The following is a 19,206-nucleotide window of genomic DNA, read 5'->3' as shown; positions in this document are numbered from 1 at the left end:
GCGCCCCCGAAAGGGCGAGCCCCCCGAACAGTCACAGGCTCGCGAGCAACCGCCTACCATCATAGGAAAAATCAACATCATCGCAGGCGGGCCCGCGGCGGGAGGGCCGACAACAGCCGGTCGGCGGGCATACGCGGAACGGGTATTCTCCATGGATATACCTTCCCAAGAAGGCCCGAACAAATCCACCCCATGAAAACCAGATCATCACTTTTTCCAACAAAGACCTCGACGGGCTACAAGTCCTGCATGACGATGCACTGGTCATCAGGCTAGTCATCGCCAACTTCGATATAGGAAAAATCTTGGTGGACACAGGAAGCTCCGTCAATGTGCTACACCTCGAAACTTTCGAAGAAATGAAGCTGGGCAGGGAAAGGCTGGGACCCGCGGAATACTCCATCTACGGTTTCTCCGGGGCATCCGTACAGGTAGACGGCAAGATCGACTTGCCCGTGACTTTCGGAGCGTACCCCTTGCAGAAAACCATCCTGACCACCTTCCTGGTCGTAGACATACCGTTCACCTACAGCGCCATCATTGGGCGCCCTGCTCTCAGAGACTTGGGAGCCGTAGTCTCCACCCCCCATCTCATGATGAAATTCCCCACTCCGGACGGAGTGGGAGAGGTCAGGGGACAGCAAATGATAGCACGCCAGTGCTACGCGGCAAGCCTGAAAGGAACCAACGCCCCAGCCGAAAATTTCACCATCGGCAGTGAAGACCCTCGGCAGCGGGCTCGCGCAATCAGAGGAGAGCCCGCCGAGGAGCTAGACTCCATCCCCCTGACCCAAGATCAGCCGGAGAGACAAGTCCGGATAAGTTCCATGTTAACAGGCCCCCTGCGAGACCAGATGATCAACTTCCTCAGGATAAACAAAGACATGTTCGCATGGTCCGCCAAGGACATGCCCGGGATACCCAAGGAAATGGCCGTCCACAAGTTGAATGTGAACCCCGCCGGCAGAAAAAGAGGAACTTCGCAGTAGAGCGCCAAACTCACATAAAGGCCGAAGTGGAAAAACTGCTACAAGCCGGATTCGTCAGGGAAATCCGGTATCCCAAGTGGTTGTCAAACGTCGTGATGGTCAAGAAAGCTAGCGGAGGATGGCGGGCCTGTATAGACTTCACCGACCTCAACCGGGCCTGCCCAAAAGACCCCTATCCCCTCCCGCGCATTGACCAACTCATCGACGCCACCTCCGGACACGAACTTCTCACCTTCTTAGACGCGTTCTCAGGTTACAATCAGATCAAAATGCACGAGCCAGACATCCCGAAAACAGCGTTCATCACCGATCAGGGCGTCTACTGCTACACTGTCATGCCCTTCGGGTTAAAAAACGCAGGCGCCACCTACCAGCGGCTCGTGAATAAGCTATTCCAAACGCAAATTGGAAGGAACGTGGAGGTTTATGTCGACGATATGCTGGTAAAAAGCCTGGAAGCCGCCAGACACATCTCCGACCTTCGGGAAACTTTCGACACCTTACGACGAGCCCGAATGAAGCTGAACCCCGCGAAATGCGCCTTTGGGGTAACTTCCGGAAAGTTCTTGGGGTTCATGGTCAGCCAAAGAGAGATCGAGCCCAACCCAGAAAAAATCCAGGCCATCCTAGACATGGAACCCCCAACGACAGCAGTAGAAGTACAGAGGCTCGCAGGACGGATCACGGCCTTCGGCCGATTCATGCCCAAATCAGCAAAGAAGTGCCAACCCTTCTTCAAACAATTAAAAAACATACGGGAATTCGAATGGACCCCGGCCTGCCAAGAGGCCTTCGACTCTCTGAAGCAATACCTCCAGACACCGCCCGTACTCGCCAAACCCGAGCCGGGGGAAGAGCTGTTTTTATATCTGGCCGTCAGCCCCACGGCAGTAAGCGCGGTGTTGGCCAAACAAAGCGACAAAAAGGAACACCCTGTGTACTACGTGAGCAAGACTCTCCACGGTGCGGAAATCCGATATTCGAACATAGAGAAATTCGCCATCACAGTCGTCAGTGCCGCTCGAAAGCTCCGCCCCTACTTCCTGGCCCACCCCATAGTCCTGCTAACCGACCAGCCCCTCAGGAAGATTCTCCAGAAACCAGAGACCTCGGGTAGGATGGTAAGTTGGACCGTCGAGCTGGGCGAGTTTGACATACAAGTTCGCCCAAGGCCGGCTATCAAATCTCAAGCCCTCGCTGACTTTATAGTGGAATTCACGGCCCCGACCGAAGAACCAGCAACAATGGGGAGCAGCGAGGGCCCCACTGCGCACACGGTTTGCGACGACGGGATGCAGGACCCCTGCCTTTCGCCATGTGGGGCATGGATCTACTCGGACCATTCCCCAAGGCCCCCGAGGGGCATACAATGTTATATGTCACCATCGACTACTTCACCAAGTGGGTTGAGGTCAAAGCCGTGGTGAAACCCAATTCCAAAGCGACGGAGAAGTTCTTCTATCACGACGTCGTTTGCCGTTTCGGCATTCCAAAGACCCTTGTAACAGACAACGGTCCCCAGTTCGCAAGCGCCGAATTTGGCAGATTCTGTGATAGCCTAAGCATCGAACACCGTTTCGCCTCCGTAGCACACCCGCAGGCCAACGGGCAGGTCGAGGTAACCAACAGGATTTTGCTACAAAGTCTCAAGAAGAGATTGGGAGAAGCCGGAAAAAACTGGCTGGACGCACTCCCTAGCGTCCTCTGGGCCTATCGAACAACACCACGAACCGCAACTGGAGAATCCCCTTTTAGCTTAACCTTTGGGACCGAAGCGGTCATTCCGCTAGAAATTGGCCTCCCCAGCTTCCGCACCGCGAATTACGACGAGCAGGGAAATTCCGAACTCCTCCGAAACAACCTCGATCTCGTGCTCGAGAAAAGAGAGCAAGCCCTCCTCCGAACCGCCTCCTACCAGCAAAAGGTGGCACGATACTACAATGCCCGGGTTAAAAAGCGTTCGGTAAAGCCCGGAGATCTGGTGCTACGGCGTGCAGAGGTATCAGACCCCCGCAACACGGGTAAGCTCGCACCCAAATGGGAAGGACCGTACAAAGTCGTTCGAGCACTTCGACCCGGGGCCTACCAACTAGAACGCCTCGACGGGACCCCGGTCCCTCGCAGTTGGACATGGACAACCTCCGAAAGTTCTATCAGTAAAACGACAGGGTAAGTTCCGTGCCTTTCTTTTTAAAATATGACAAGTGTTTTGGTTTCCTTTTTGTGTCCTAGAAGCAAAGATGTATTCTTATCAACAAATTAATGGAAAAGCACTTCTACAAAAGCAGCGTACATCTCCACTTTTCGGCCCACGATAAATGAGGGACTCGAAAGAAAACAGGGAGTGAGACAGAGGTAACATCGGGGCCGATCCCCCCGAGAATACCCTAAAACGCTCCCCATGAAAAAAAAAGACCTCCCCCTTTAAGGGCAGGCGGGACCCATTAACCCCGAACTGATCATTCGAGGGGAAGATAGTCCTCCCATAAACAGACGCCCTACGGGGTGCACTAAGAATACTCTCACCAACACAATTCGCAAAGGCCTGAGGACCTCGAAAACCTCGCGGCGCATCGTGTATATGCAGAGATGTCAATACGGTTACACAACAAACAACACAAAATAGGTAGTTCAAAAGTTATTACAGACCAAATAACCAGGAACATTGAAAGAAAAGAGCAAGCCCCCCGAGGCATTCACAACATCACTGGGCCCCCCTCGGAAGTCTCGGCAACTACGCGATCCACCGGGGCGGCCACCTCCTCTCCTACCGGCTCCACCACTTCCGCCGGTGCCGGCAAAGGATCGACCTCAGACTCATGCATCAGCTTATCGAGAGGGAAGGAGGGATCGACCTCTTGAACGCGCCGCCGGCATTCAGCAAACGCATCAATCTCAATATCCACGCTGAATGCAGCCGCAGCCTTAAAAAACTCCGCAGAGTCGCGCCATTCCTCCCGTGCCTTCGCCAATTCCCGGGCATGAGTTCGCCGGGCCAGCGCCAACTTGTCCGACGCACGACTCCTCCCCTCCACAGTTACCCGGAGATCTTCCCGGAGTTGAGCAACAGTGTCATCAAAGGTCGCTCTCTCCGCCCGGGCTCTGCCCAATTCCTTGCGTAACTGCCGGTTTAGCTCCCCCACAGCACTTATCTCAGCCTCATCCTCAAGAAGGCACTGCACCATCCTCCTGGCATAACTTTGGGACCGCAAAAGGCAAGTTATCAGGAAAATTCCAACACACAATCTCGAAAACAGCGAGGAGAGAAAATACCATCAGAAAACCGGCCACCCATTACTTACGCAGGAAGTTGATTGAAAATACTGAGCCCCCAGGGCCCTACGATCATAGCCCTTCAGCTCAGCCTCGTCACAAGGAAGGGCAGTTGTCACCCCTAGCTCCACCCCAACCCGGGGATTCGCAAGAACGCTGTCCTCAACACCAATCCTCCAGCCAGGCTTAAACAGTTCCCCTCGCATCTGGAAACTTTGCGGGGGAAGCTCCGCCCGCTCCAGAAGAAGCTTGGTCATTACCGCCCCTTCCATCCGACTTGGCACGTCCTCCGCAAAGATTGAAGGACGCGCCACGCGGCTGGCGACCCTCCTGGCAGGATGCTCAGACCCCGGGGGTGAGGAACTAACCGGCCCCTTCTCTCCAACCGCTCGACCAGAGGGGCTGGAAGGCATAGATGTTGCGAGCCTCGCTTGCGACCGACCCAGCCTGGCCGCGGCCATAAAGTCAGAAGGAATTTTCTTCCGGCTCGACAAGCCCGTTGTGACCGCCGCAACCTCCTTCCCCTTACCAACGTCACCAGAAGAAGACATCAGAGAGGAAGAGGGGAGGGGCTCACCACGATAGCTGGCTGAACTCTCGCCCGTGCAACGGACCCTCCTCTCCACAGCTCCCACCAAGCCAAACCTCTTCAGGCTCCTCTCCCACCTAAACTCGGAGACGTCAATAGCCTCCCCAGAGGCAAGCTTCCCCAAGTCAAACTTGCTATTGTCAGACTCGTCGGGAAGGGACTTCCTCCGCCACTCAATGGAGCGCCTCCAAGAACGAGGAAAATCCCAGCCAGCGTCCGATGGAGGGGTAACAAACACATACTCCTCCTTCCACTTCTTGATGGACGAAGGCAAGTTCGCTGCAATCTTCACCTGAGGACGCTGGGTCAGATAAAGCTAGCTGTCCTCCCCCTTCACCAACGGACTGAGGGCCACGCAGGCCCGGAGCAGCGGAAGGGTGGGCTGAACCTTATGAAGACCCGCCTTGGCCACAAAGGCCAGGAGTGTGCGCCAACTATTAGGCGCCAGTTGGGAAGGAGTCACCTGGTAGAACTCGAGGGCCTCTATTATAATGTCCAAGAGCGGAAACCTAACCCCCGCCCGGAAAGCTTCCACGTAGAAAGCTACCTCTTCCTCCGTGGTACCCCCACACACCCCTTCTACAAAAGGAGGGGACTCTAATCCCATAATCGTCGGGGATATGGAACTCCCTCCTAATTTTCTCCGCCGCCCCTTTTTCCAAAGTGTTCCTGAAACACGCCACCCGGCCGGGACGAATAACGGCGCCAGGCCGAATGTCCCCAATCTCCGCCCCACGAGCAAAAGAAACTCGAGCCGGAGATTCGGAAGTAACGGCCCCCACCGACGACCCGGAGGTCCCGTAACTATCCCTCAACTCCGTGGGCTGCCGCACATCCTCAGCGACGCCGCTCCCACCCTCTACGGACAACCGCCTCCTCTTTCTCACCGGAGCCCTCTCCACCACCTCTACCGACGCGGAAGAGGGGCTCTGAGGCACAGTCGCAACAGACATCTTAAGCTATGAAACAAAGACACAGAACTCACCGAGCGAAGCGTGGACGACAAGCAACACGTAGAAGAATCGTCGCGGAGAAAAACCCGTTCTAATCGAGGAAGATGAAGGAATAAAGTAAAAAATGAAATCCCCAAAAAGGCTTTAAAAAGGGCTAGGGTTTTGACACCTGTCGTTCGAACTCCCGCCCTTTCTAAGTCGATGGGACGCGCACACGTGGCGCCGATTGAGAAACCCAAGGGAACCGCCATAAGTCGAAGCGCCATACGGAAAGGACGTCTCTAACCCTACCCACGACATAACTTCCCCAGCAAGCCATCCATACACCTCCACCAGATGGACAAAACTGCGTTCATAAAGAAAGGGCTCGGACCCCGTCACAAGGGCCCGACATACCCTTCCACAAGATGAAAAAGGTACGACTAGATACCCCATACAAAATACCACCGGGCCGAAAATATCGAACGCAACGACAAGGGCTCAGAAATGCGCGAGAAAGCAAGCATGCAAAAGAAAAGCAAACACGAAAGGAGAAAACACACATCAGAAACAGGAAAAAGAAAGGCACCATTCATAAACCACTTCCTCCTGGCCCAAAGGCCTACAAAAAGGGGAGTCAGGACAATAGGCACGCAGGCCCGAAGCCCCCAAGATCCCTAAGACAAAAAAAAAAAAAAAGCGCAAAGACAAGAGGCTTCCTCCAAAAATTCCGAACTCCCACCACAATCAGCTCAGAGGGACTGGCCGCTGAAAGAGTTTTCCGCATCAGAAATCTCCCTATCACTCTGTTCCCCGTCCGAAGAGCTTCCCCAACGCCAATTCCCAGCAAAACGGGCCTGGTCATTTAACCAACGCACCCGGTTCCTCAGCAGATCGTTCTCCGTGCGCAAAGCAGCAATCTCCCGATCCATGTCCCTCATCCGGCTAAAAACCTCCATTCCCCTACGATGGACGCAGGAAAAGAAGGAACGGTTGCGGTGAATAAACGCTTCATGAGACTCCCTCTCGTGCAGGGAAGGAGGATGATCCACGTCCCCCTCCGGAACCCCTCGCTGAGGCCCCAGCCCGCCAGAATTTGCCTCGGGGTTATTCGGACGACTCCCGTCGCGATCAGACCTACGATCGCCGCCCGCAAAGGGACCCTGGAAAGGCGACGACATCTCGGACAAGCCTTAAGAAAGGCCGGAAGAAATCAAAGAGGCGAACAAGAGACAAAGGGCGATATTCCTGACTTCAGGAAAGCTCCCCCCTTTATAGAACCCTTATAGGAAACCCCGGTGTGAAAAAATGAAGCACTTACTACCCGCGTGTCCGTTTCCTACTGAACAACCAAGCGGCGCCTCGGGAAGGAGCCGCCGGACGGAGCAGAATATCCGCTCGCACCCCAATGCTCCCATACACGCCTTCACCACATTATCCTTTAACTATGCCAACGGGCCCCTCCCCGAGGCCAATCAATGGACTAAAGGTCACATCACGATAACATGCAAAGACGGCGCTATCACCGGAGCACGCCACGTGTCGCCCCCAGATCTACGTAAAGCCTAACCTTCATAAAGGAAGTAGAGGGTAAAGGGCAAAATCACACGAATTCGACACGCCTCGCTATCCCGACTCCACACAGGTTCGCCCCCCCCCCCCCCAAAAAAAAAAAAAAAAAAACAGAGATAGGGCGCGGAAGGGTCGGAGCATCGCCAATCCTTGCAAACACAGAGATTCTCCATCACAAGCCAAGAACAACATTAAGAGATATGGCCCAAATACACATAAACTACCCATTAACATCCTCCTGGCCCATAGGCCTACAAAAATAAAGGGAAACCAAAAAACAAGCACAGGGCACGCAGGCCTCAGAGATCCCCGCCAGAGAAGGGGATAGACACGCAGGAAAAACATAGAAAGCCAAAGCTTAATCGAAGAACGACTCCTCCCCAGAGGAGCTCCCCTCCTCCTCCCAAGAGGTCTCCAGCAGGGGGTCCACCTCATATTCCAACAGCTGCTCGTTGAGAAGATTAACTTTCTTCTGTAGAACCTCGTTCTCCCACTTCAAGTCCTCGATCTCCTGACCCATCTTCGAAACACGCCCACGCAGTTCCGTCCCCTGACGATAGGCTCGAGAGAAAAACAACCACTCCCGGGCAACGCGGGACCTGGACAATTTGTCCCTCCTAGGCAGGGAAGAAAGGCGAAGGGGGGGGAAGCCCGACGAAGCGCCTGGGCCCCTCTTAGCCTTCTTCCGACGAGCCACGAGATCCTCCCCCGGATCGGAGGACAAGTCAGGGTCGCTCGACGACTCCTGGAGGAGACAGGCCTTGCCCCTAACTCGTGAAGAAGAGCCAGACATGTTGCTAGAGAATATACGAAAAGAACCCCTACCGCAAAAGAAAGAAGAAAGAGCGACGAGGAGCCACAAAAAGACACCAGGGTAATTCCCCTCTTTTAAACTCGAGAAAGAAATCCTGGTGCCTCGAGACAACGCAGCCTCCCTAACGACGCCGCCGCTTCCCAAGGACAGCCGCCGGATAAAATGGCACATCTTCACGCACCCCGGAGCCCTCGTAAATATCCTCATCATGACTTAGCTCGAACAAAACGTTACTCCCTTAGCCCATTCAATAGACCAAAGGAGTAAGGGGGAGTTATGATGGGGCACAAATACGGTTACGCTCCCAAATATCACCACGTGTCATCCATGCACGAGCAGAGCCCAACCATCATGAAGAAGGGTGTTGGAAAACGGCAAAGACCACACATTCATGACACATGTCGCTCTCTCACCACCCAGGCCTCATCATCACAAATTAGGGAAGGAAATGGCCGCCAAAGCCACGCGCGCCGGCGAGGCAGAGGGACGGCCCAATCCTGCAAAGGAAGTTCTTCTCACCACCCAGGCCTCATCATCACAAATTAGGGAAGGAAATGGCCGCCAAAGCCACGCGCGCCGGCGAGGCAGAGGGACGGCCCAATCCTGCAAAGGAAGTGTTTCCCTCCATAATGATGAAAAGGGCCGCACACCTCCCTTTAAAAGGGGAGGGAAAGGAAGAAGAGGGGGACCTTTTTTTTTCTTTTGACCCCGGAAAAAGCAGGGAATTCACCCATCCTGCACCCCGCAACACCGGAAAAAGAGGCGAGGCAACAACAGAGGAGGCCAGGAATCCCATACTGCCCTCCCTGCTAGTCCCCTCCGACTCACTCATTTACGCACCCAGAAATGTCCCCGCGCACCGGCCCTGGTAACCCTGGTCAAAACCCCTCCCTTTCTAGCTGTTCTTTATATTGACTGGTCGAAGGATCTGACTTGGGTGTCGAAGTGGTCGTCAGGGACCCACCCCGGACCCCCTGACCCCCTTTTTGTTTGTGATTGCAGACCCCGCGGAGGCCCTCTACCGACCGCGCGATCGCAGACCCGGATCCAGACGCCATCACGTATATATTGGAAAAAAAATCCATGCGTACCTTTATGCAAAATATTCCATACATGCATGGTCGTCGGTTTCAAGATTTATGAATTCCTCTATTTTTGTTGGGATTTTCGGTTATAGATTCGTATATCTATTTTATATATATTTTTTATTTTAGGATTTTGGGTTTGTCATATGTTTCCCTTTTTGGAAGAGTATGTTCGGTAGCTACCCTTTGGAGCCCTCATATGGGTACTACTTTTTATACCCTCAAATAACAATTCTTCCCAAAAGAAGAAGCTAATCTGCCTGCTTTTCTTACACGAGTCTTTTTTTCATGAGTATATTTTTTTTCATTAGGCGTATTTCAGAAGGTTCCGTTTCTAGAATTCTTATTACCCAATGAATTGGCGGGTTTCAGTTCCTACGTGTTTCAGATAGGATACTTTAGTAAAATATGATCTTATTTGGTGGATTTTCTTATTACTTACAAATAAATCACTTCCATATGCAAATACCTAAAGAAAAACTTTGGAATAAACTAACTTCCATATGTTGTGAAGACTTTTATACGTTATCCACGAAACCTAGAAACAAAATAAGAGATTTAGACGGTGAGTGCAGTGAAGTGCATATTTTTCAAAAGTATAATGGGCCTACCTAAAAAGATGATTCAAGCCAAATATTAGACCACAATGTAAATATGGCATACACCGTAGATCATCTCCACAAGATGATCCCAACCCTCAGATCTATAGAGGGGCTACACATTATAGAGGCAATAATTATCGGAGGGTTAGGATTATTATTAGTGGAGGTTTAGTGATGGACACAAATCCATCGCTATTTCCTTATATATCCATCCTGAAAATTTAAGCGATGAAGGAAATATTGCCATCGTTGCGCTAAAAAAACCTTTTCACGACAAAAATTTATCAGTTGTTGTTAACCCCTCACAATATATAATCTATATCGACGATTATCATATCCGTCGTTGATTATGTATATTTAGCAACGACTATATATAAATAGTTGTCGAATGTAAATCTTTAGCAACGGCAACCTTCACACCGACGCTTTATTTACAAAAAATATTCCTTCAATATATTTTTGTGCTAAACATATGGGTGAAAGATAGTGTTTGTCGCTGCCAAATTTTCGCATTGGGGACTGTTATATTAAGTCGCCGTTATACGCATATTTAGTATACTGACAAACATTGCCGCCTAAATCATTTTTGGGGCAACGGTTATATTAGCTTGTCAGTATTCAGTATAGGTCATTTTGTGTGACCGTTACATATATTCGATGCCATAGCCTATATTTCTTGTAGTAATTTATGCCATAGCCTATATTCATGCAAACTTTTCCAACTCAAGCCATCCATTATTATTTTTTCCAAAAGACTGGTTTTAACTAAAAAATGTTACTTCAAATGCAATGAAAACTTATCATAGCTCAAGAAGAAGGATAGAAGACATGAAGAAGATCTCACAATTAATTTTCCTAAAATATTCATGCAAATGTCCTATATTACATTTTCATTACAATCTCTTGTAACTCTAAACAATCTCATTGACAAAGATTACAAAAAATAAAATGCTACAGGATAACATAAAAAAATACCCGTCATATTTCCTTGAATTCTTCATCTAAATATCACAATTTCCCTCGTGCTCCTCTTCAAAATATGACAATTTACTTTTTATTTTGTAACTCTAAATAATTGCCCTTAAACAGGGCCAATAGATGAAAATCATATCCAACAAATCTAAATTAGACTCTTATAATTCAACTTAAGTCAAAAATTTATAATTTTGTATTATAAATCCAGGCCCGTTGTAAACAAGTTGACTAAGAGTCATCTTTCCTATGTCACCCATTCCATGAACAAATTATTTCATTATGCCATCTTTATTTTTGTTCCAACCAAGACGCTCCCTTGTATCAAGCTCCCTCACTCCTCCATCAATTGTGAAATAGAAATTATTTCTCTCCTCAGTTATCCCATCTAGTCCACCAATCATCTTGTCCAGTCAAAACAATAACTTCACGACAAAATGAAACTCGGGTCCGAATAAAATCAAAGGGAGTACAATTGCCTTACCTTCTTCTTACCAATTCACATGAAATCTTATCAATCTCATCAGGCTCACTTCCACTTCCTCTGTCCCTCTAACAAATAGTCCAAATCACACCTTCTTCCTTCGCTTCCTTTCTGCACATCAAGAAGGAACAAGAAATTGGTATAAAAAAAATAAGTACATAGATCTAAGGAAGCCATTAAAAAATATATCTAGGAAAAAATATGACAAAAATACATTTTTATAAACGAACCGGTACTTCTGATAAATAGAATACTCGAAGAGTAGCATTTCATAGGAAATAAGATCACCTTTTGCGATAACTGAATGATTTTGGGTAATGAGAAGATTGTTGCCGAGTTGTTTCCCCAATTCAATAATGTAAGTGAAATCCTAAGTAGGCAACCAAGAGGGGAGGTGAATTGGTTCCCTTTTAAAAATTTGCTCTTCGTAAATCCCTTTTTAAGATTCACCCTTGATCTAATCTTGTGCTAATCAAGTTTTAGTTGAGTTGTGTCAATTTGAGATCTTGAAGCACTTTTAGGATTTTAGTTACTAGATTACACCAGATGATTTCCTAGTTAGTTAATATGATATAATAAGGATGATTATGAGCTAACTAGAGATAAAGAGGCATTCATAGAGAAGAGATAGAGGGTACAGAGAAAATACCACACATGAAGCACACAAGATTTTATAGTGGTTCGGTCTTCAACTAGACCTACTCCACTCTTCCAAGTTTGTCTCCTTGGACACTTCTTTAAGATGGGATTTCACTATAGCCAAATCCCCGGACCGTACAAGAATCTTCCCCGCCTCCGAGGGAACAAACCCTCTTTGCACAACCGCCTCCAAGTAGTCATCCCTAATCGCCCACCGCCTCAAAGGGTATAACTTCTCTTTGTGAACTGCCTCCAAGGAGATTAACCCTCTTTGCAAGCCGTCTCCAAGGGATCACTCCTCTTCGCGAACCGGATTCACTTTTTATTATTGGGCGGAATCGTAGACCCCGATTACAATAGATAGGAAGGAGATGAAGCTCACTCAATGCCTCTTGTTAGGCTAATGCATACAATCAATAGCTCACAATCTCTCCAAAATATTACACCAATAAAGCCTTATGGAGATCTTCTTCAAGTATGGAAAATGCAAGTTCAAAGCTCTTGAAGAAATCTAATGGATTTGAAGGTTTAAGCTCAAATGAGGTTTTCAATAAGTCCAAAAGTCTTTGAATCCATGATAAAATAGCATATATATAGTCTATAATGATTTACGACCGTTTGGAGGTGATTTGGGCAAGAAAAGATCCCAAACGGATCAAAAAAGCAATTAGCCGTTAAGCCCCAACGGCTAGTTTATCGCGCAGTCCTGATCAACCGGGGTCGCGCGGTCTCCCTCGAGAGGGCGTCTAGAATTTTAAAAAAACGGCATTTTGACTATGCTGGTCGACCATGGTGCTGCGGTCGACCGCGGCATCAATTTTTTAAAATTGATATCTCACTCGTTCTTATCAGATTTTGATGTTCTTATACTCTATGGACATTAGAAAAATGAGACCTATCTGTTAAAAATATTTTCAAAAATATTTAAAAATATTTTAAACCATTTAAATCAGTTTTAAAGTGCTCTTTTCACAATTCAAATGCTAATGTCATTTTTTTTATTTGTAAACCTTGGTTGGCACTTGGGCTTTGGTTCCTTGGGCTATGGACTTTTGTTTTACTAATGTTTAGGACCTTTGAAAATGGTTTTCAATGAAGAAACTGTAATTATAGCAGGGTGAGGATGGGACGGGAAATTGTTTCCTATAGTGTGTGAGGAAGGGACGAGTATTGGATTTTCCTGGCGGGGTGGGGACGGGATGCCCTGCCATCCCCGTCATGGGGATGGGGAATTTCCGCTCAAGTGGGGACGGGGATGATGAATGCAACATTCTTCCCTCCGCCACCCTTAGATGTAGGTCCATTCTTAAACTGTTGGGTCCCACCTTTTTTATCTGGTTCCGTGCACTAGGACCATCACATAAGGCATTTCACGACTGTTGCATGAGAGACCAGCCACCTAGGCTTACTTTTCAACATATTTTGTCTTATTCAATTAATTCATCTGAGGTAGCTGCTCTCTCAGGCAACAACCGACCTGTAAAATGCCTTTTGCAATGTTTCCTAGCAAATCCCATGTATATATAGATATTAACTTTAAGGGATTTGCTTTCGTCCATCGCAAATGGCATTTCGCATATGGTTTGTTGCATGTGAGACCAACCACCTCGTTATTAAGGACAAAAGCTGTTGAAAAGTGAGCATCTAGTCTGACATGCAAAATGCCATCTATGAAATGCCTTTTGCGATGGATGCAAAAAGAAAAAAAATTGTAAAATGTTACTTGCAGATAAACGATGCATATGATAGCTCTAAAGTGTGTTTTAAAAGTTTTATTTAAAAAATTAAAGTAATCTTTGTAGAGTAGTGAATGGCAGCCGTACAAAACATGTATATTTAATTGTAATTTTTCACTTTAAGTTGGATTATTAAAGCGAAATGTTATCAGCACGACCATATTTTCATATTTGCACAATCCAAGCTGTCTTTTCTTCTTTAATTGGCTCGTCAGACCCTTTTAGGAAATTTAATAACTTTTTGACAGCTCATTAAATCCTAAAAGACAAGATGGGTTAATGAAAATATCTCAATATGGTTGTGCATATATCATTTCCTTTATCAGACATTGCAAAAAATATCCCTCAAGCAAATGAATAAAAATATGAAGGGTATTAACATACATTAGTACCCTGCCTTCGAATCTAGGATTCTACATGGAACTCAGATTTTGAGAAATAATTTCGGACCTTAAGATATGGATCCAATAAACAATGTTCAGATCCAGCTACTGTGCCCAAATCCTTTCAATTAATATTCAAACCATTTGGATCCATGGGATCATCAGGGACCATTAACACCCTTAATGGACCCCATTGGTATTTTGACGTGGGCTTGCCCCCTCGGGAATCCGATCGCAACGTATGGAAGTCCAGCAATTGGTTGGTCTAGATCAATGGCATGTTCTCCAATTTGATGGTAGTGATGATTTAAACGACTGCATATATATTGCACCAAAAAATCCATGCGTACCCTTTGGAGCAAAATATTCCATACATGCATGGCGTTGGCTTTAAGATTTATGAATTCCTCTATTTTTAGTATATCTATTTTATATCTTTTTTTATTTTATGATTTTGGGTTTCTCTGTTTGAAACAATATGTTCGCTAGCTACCCTTTGGAGCCCTCATATGGGTACTGCTTTTTATACCCTCAAATAACAATTCTTCCCAAAAGAAGAAGCTAATCTGCCGGCTTTTGTTACACGAGTATATTTTTTTTCATTAGGCGTATTTTAGAAGGTTCCTTTTCTAGAATTCTTATTACCCAATGAATTGATGGGTTTCAGTTCCAACGTGTTTCTGATAGGGTAAAATATGATCTTATTTGGGTGGATTTTCTTATTACTTACAAATAAATCACTTCCATATGCAAATATCTACCATTCATTCTACTAATGTAGTGGCCTGCCTGAAGAAAAACTATCGCACGGTGTTTATAACTAAGTATAGATGGAATGAAAACAACTGCATTACTTGTGCAAAGTCGTAGTAGATTTACTTTAAACTTAAATTCAACCTTGTCCATTATGACGTGCATGGTTTTAAATGAAGAGATTTAGACGGTGAGTGCAGTGAAGTCCATATTTTTCGAAAAGTATATTGGGCCCACCTAAGAAGATGATTCAAGCCATACATATACTAGACCACAATGTAAATATGGCATACACTGTAGATCATCTCCACAAGATGATTCCAACCCTCAGATCTATAGAGGGGCTACACATTATATAGGCTCTAAATATCAGAGGGTTAGGATTATTATTAGTGAAGGTTTAGTGATGGACACAAAAATGATTCCTTCAATATATTTTTATGCTAAATTGGTTGTTTGTTGCTGCCAAATTGTCGCATTGGGGACGCTTATATTAAGTCGCCGTTATACGCATTTTTAGTATACGGCCTAACATTGCCGCCTAAATCATTTTTGGGGCAACGATTATATTAATTGGTCAATATTCAGCATAGGTCATTTCGTTTGACCGTTACATAAATTCGATGCCATAGCCTATATTTCTTGTAGTAATTTATTCCAGAAACAAATCAGATTAAATAATGCAAACTTTTCCAACTCAAGCCATTCATTATTATTTTTACCAAAAGATTGGTTTTAACAAAAAAAATGTTACTTCAAATGCAGTGAAAACTTATCATGTAACTCTAAACACTTCATTGACAAAGATTACATAAAAATCTCACAATTTATTTTCCTAAAATATTCATGAAAATGCCCTATATTACATTTCATTACAATCTCTTTACCAATATCTTGTAACTCTAAACACTCTAATTGACAAAGATTAAATAAAATAAAATGCTACAAGATAACATAAAAAAATACCCGTCAGATTTCCTCGAATTCTTCATCTAAATATCTTGAGTTCCCTCGGGCTCCTCTTCAAAATATGACAATTTACTTATTATTTTGTAACTCTAAATAGTTGCCCTTAAACAAGATGAAAATCATATCAAACAAATCTAAATTAACATTATATAAATTATTTTCTACTTTCTCTGGAAGGAGAGATTAAAGAGGAAGTTAACCACATAATAAGAGCAGGTTGGTTGAAGCACCTACCAAGTTGAAGGGAAAGTTTTATATGACAGTTGTGAGGCCAGCCATGCTAAACGGCTTAGGATGTTGGGCCGCCAAGAAGCAGCATGTGCATAAGATGAGTGTAGCGGAGATGCGAATGCTTAGATGGATGTGCGGCAAAACAAGGTTAGATAGAATTAAAAATGAAGACATCCGTAAAAAGGTAAGGGTGGCACCAATTGAGGAGAAGATGAGAGAGCACCGCTTAAGATGGTTTGGGCATATCCAACGTAGGCTTTTGGATGCTTCAGTGAGAAGAAGTGACTTGTGCCAAGTTGATGGAGTAAAAAGAGGAAGGGCAGACCGAAAACAACTCCGGTAGAAACAGTGAGGAAATACTTGATAGCTAGGAACATGACCATGCAGACGAACCCAACTAGTGTCAAGATTAGACTTAGTCAATTTGAGCCGGGTAGATTCTTTCACCTTCATCATGAAAATTTTCTAAAGGATTCGTTAGCTGACCCTGACTAGTTTGGGACAAAGGCTTTGTTGAGTTGAGTTGAGTTTCTCTTGCCACTCCTGATTTGGATTCCTGCTGCTTCTGGTAGCTAAGAAAGCGAGGACACTATTGACAAATGATATCACCTATAATGTCTAGGAGCTGACACTGGTGGGAGATACAACCACATTACACTAGAACCTAGTCACATAATGTATATTCTAGATAGGATTTGCTAGGGACCATCCTAGAAGGCACATTTCAGGGACCGGCTGTTGCATGAGGAAGCAGCCCTTATAATTCAACTTAAGTCAAAAATTTATAATTTAGTATTATAAATCCACGCTCGTTGTAAACAAGTTGACTAAGAGTCATCTTTCCTATGTCACCCATTCCATGAACAAATCATTTCATTATGCCATCTTTATTTTTGTTCCAACCAAGACGCTCCCTTATATCAAGCTCCCTCACTCCTCCATCAATTGTGAAATAGAAATTATTTCTCCCCTCAGTTATCCCTTCTAGTCCACCAATCATCTTGTCCAGTCAAAACAATAACTTCACGACAAAATGAAACTCGGGTCCGAATAAAATCAAAGGGAGAACAATTGCCTTACCCACTTCTTACCAATTCACATGAAATCTTATCAATCTCATCAAGCTCTCTTCCTCCGCCCCTCTAACATATAGTCCAAATCACATGGTCTTCCTTTGCTTCCTTTCTGCACATCAAGAAGGAACAAAAAATTGGTATAAAAGAAAAAAGTACATAGATCTAAGGAAGCCATTAAAAAGAGATCTAGGGAAAAATATGACAAAACAGTCTATACTAAAACACATTTTTATAAACGAACTGGTACTTCTGGTAAATAGAATACTCAAAGACTAGCATTTCATAGGAAATAAGATCACCTTTTGCAATAACTGAATGATTTTGGATGATGAGAAGATTGTTGGCAGACTTGTTTCCCCAATTCAATAAAGTAAGAAAGGGATGCGATGGAAGAAGGCTTTGGATCAATTAGTAGGGTTTTGAGGTCCTTATATAGAAAATCAAGGGTCAGTATGGGAGTGTGACGTGCTGAAATATACGGTGAGGATTTGCGTAGCCTTGCTAAAAAGGAAACTCTACAGATAAGGACAGGAGCAAGTAGTAAAGGTCAAGGATCTCTTTGATCTTTGGGATTAGTACGGACATGTTTGCCCGGTCACCTTAATAAAAACTTGCCTCTTCCAACAAACTTTCCTAAAATATATGCTAGGGATAGAAACGATGCACACTAAGGATATACTCGCTTTCATACGATGAGTGGGCGTGCATGTACACATGCGGGGCATCCATCCTTGATATTTGATCAAACAGCATCCTCTTAAAAAGTTGAAAAAGTGATATCCTTTTGGATAAAATGGATCAAATATCAAAGGTGGATGTCCCGCAAGTGTACATGGGAAGCCCACTCATCATATAAATTCTCAGGACATAAATAGGTTTGGCAGTTAAACCCGCAAAAAAGGGGATCTGCTCCGAGCTCCTTGGGGCGTGCATTTCCCGATTTAAGTGGAGACGTGGACTTGAATTTAAAAAAATTCACCGAAGCGGGGATGGGAATCGCTCTCGCTTCGCCCCCACCCTTCAATATCTTCTATAAAATTTAGATAAATATCCATATATATAATCAATATTATGAAAATACCTTCATAAAGTGTTATATTTTAGTTTGGAAGTTTCGAATCTTACTTAATAAGTGTTTGGTTAGATTAAAAAGAAAAGTAGAAACTGTAATTATAGCAGGGCGGGGATGGGATGGAACATTTTTCCCTATAGCGTGCGAGGCAGGGACGAGGATTGGATTTTCCTTGCGGCGTGGGGACGTGATGCCCTGCCATCCCGACGCGGCGATGGGGAATTTTCGTTCAGGTGGGGACGAGGATGATGAATGCAACATCTGGCCCTCTGCCACCCCAAGATGTAGGTCCATTCTTAAACTGTTGGGTCCCACTGTTTTTATCTGGTTCCGTGGACTAGGACCATCACATAAGGCATTCGACGGCTGTTGCAAGAGAGACCAGCCACCTAGACTCACTTTTCAACATATTTTGTCTTATTCATTTGATTCATCAGACGTGGCTACTCTCTCATTCAACAACTGACCCGTAAAATGCCTCTTGCAATGATTCTTAGCAAATCCCATATATAGATATTAACTTTAAGGGTTTTGCTTGCGTCCATCCCAAAAGGCATTTTGCAGATGGTTTGTTGCATGTCAGAGGCCATCTGTGAAAAGTAAGCATCTAGTCTGACATGCAAAACGCCATCTGTGAAATACCTTTTGCGATGGATGCAAGCAAATCCATAACATTAATAAAAAAATTCTACAACCTACACTACGCCAAAAATGTTACTTGTAGATAAACGATGCATATGATAGCTCTAAAGTGTGTTTTAAAAGTTTTCATTAGAAAAGTTAATATAATTTTTCTAGAGTAGTAAATGGCAGCCGTACAAAATATGTCTATTTAAATGTAATTTATCATTTTAAGTTGGATTATTAAGGCCAAATGTTATCAGCAAAACCATATTTTCATATTTGCACAATCCAAGCTGTCTTTTCTTCTTTAATTGGCTCGTTAGACCCTATAAGGAAATTTAATAACTTTTTGACAGCTCATTACATTGGTTAATGAAAATATCTCAATATGGTTGTGCATATATCATTTCC

This window comes from Tasmannia lanceolata, unplaced genomic scaffold (genome assembly GCF_043159265.1).
Source record: "Tasmannia lanceolata isolate RefF3 unplaced genomic scaffold, GAP_Taslan_0.1 ptg000023l, whole genome shotgun sequence".
Lineage (NCBI taxonomy): Eukaryota > Viridiplantae > Streptophyta > Magnoliopsida > Canellales > Winteraceae > Tasmannia > Tasmannia lanceolata.
Note: the sequence above shows the minus strand (reverse complement) of the source record.